This window comes from Apis dorsata, unplaced genomic scaffold (assembly GCF_000469605.1).
Source record: "Apis dorsata unplaced genomic scaffold, Apis dorsata 1.3 scaffold_169, whole genome shotgun sequence".
Classification (NCBI taxonomy): Eukaryota; Metazoa; Arthropoda; class Insecta; order Hymenoptera; family Apidae; genus Apis; species Apis dorsata.
The window spans coordinates 594,042-595,850 of NW_006263457.1; positions in this window are offsets into that span (position 1 = coordinate 594,042).

Here is a 1,809-nt window from a genome sequence, read left to right on the forward strand (position 1 = left end):
AATCCTAAAAAAATTAACTCACTATTATTCTCACATCATTCAGAAGAACAATCTCTTTCTTACAACTTCTAACCTTCATTCTAGCATTTAATACACGGACCCACCAGATGGCATTTCTGCCAACTTCCTGTCCACTGTCGTATCCAAAACAAAATCTCCTTTCACTCCTTCCGACTTTAAATACCGTTCAACGTATTCGCATTTTCTCGACACGGAAGCGGAGAAAGAAATCGAAAATAAAAAAGAAAAAAGCAGGAGAGCAGATTAGCTTAAAGAAGAGTTTTCGATCGCTCTCGAAACACGATCCACCTGCTCGATTACCCTCGGAATTAATGTATGAATTGAGTACACGCGGGATCCGCGTTGGGGGTGTCCGCGTCTCACCCTCTGCCCGCGCTGCCCTATATTCCCCCAGCCTCGTTCGAACATCGGCCCATTGACCTTTCCACGGCTCGGACGGGGAGGGGAGGCGTGGGAAATTCGCGGATCTCGCCATAAACGACGAGACGAGAGAGGAAGGTGGACTCGCCGCGATGAAGCTGCGAAGCGAAGGATCGATCTTATTAATTACGACAAGCCGGAAGAGCACTCTGGGACCAAGCAAGCTTCTTCCGCCCACTCGATCCTTCTTCTTCCCTTTCCATCCTCTCTATACGCGTATACGTGCGCGAAATGAAATTCGCCACGATGGCGGAAAATATTTCGCGCAAGGCAGAGTTGCTCGTTCGAGTATCTTTCTTTTTAAGTACGTATGAAGGGGTATATTTTGCTCGAGACGGAAAGTTAAATATTCACGAATAGAAGGTGTGACGATCGAGAAAGAAGAATTGGCTTGCGAGACTGAGAATTCGTCTCAGTTGAAAAATCTAAAATACGTATTTATTTGTACTGCATTGTGAAAAAGTTTACATTGATCGACGATTCCACGTTATACGTTACATCGATCAAATTTCGCCTTCTGAAAATCAACGAAGACCTGTCGTCAAAATCGAACAAAATTTTATTCGAACGAAGTGAAACGGTGCAAATATATGCACCACAAATTTTCGATCGATGGTGAAAAAAAAAAAAAAAGAACTTTTTCTTGGATTTGAAAAATTTTGTCCAATCGATGTAAATATAAACATCGAAAAAAAAAAAAGAAAGCTACTGTTACAATTCCTTGTTTCTCCGCCTTTAATCTATATCGAAGGCAAGAATCGACAGAGCATTTCGACTCGCTTTGTGAGAGAGGGAAGGAGAATAAGATGATTTTTAAAAGGCACGTGGATAAAGAATCTCTAGGATTGCATTTCCTTAGAAATTTCCAAGTCTGTTTATTCTCCTATAGCGTTCCCCGTTGTGCCGTGGAAAAAAATTTCCATGTTTTATAAAAATATGCAACGAAAAGGGCTCGAAGGAAAGGAGGAAAAATTCAATGTTTGCAAAATCACATCGCGTAACTTTTTGCTTTATCAAAGATATCGAGATTCCCCTACAAAGTTACGCTCGATCGAATTTAAAATTTCTTCTTCGTGAAATGATTTTTCTCGCGAAACTTACACCTTGCTCGAGGTCATTTATGAATTCTGAAAGGCATCGAGCCGCTGAACAGGCTCGTGCCCGGCTATTAATTTTCTCTCTTTCTCTCTCTCTCTCTCTTTCGTTCTTGCTCTGTAAATAAGCAACGCAGAGATTTTTTTAATTAAAACGTGCGGGCTTTCTAATTAAAAAAAGCGCTCATTCATCGATTCGCGCCGACTCGTCTTGAGATTTTTTTTTTTTTCATTCGCGACTAAAGAGATACTCTGAATGGAAAAAAAAAAAAAA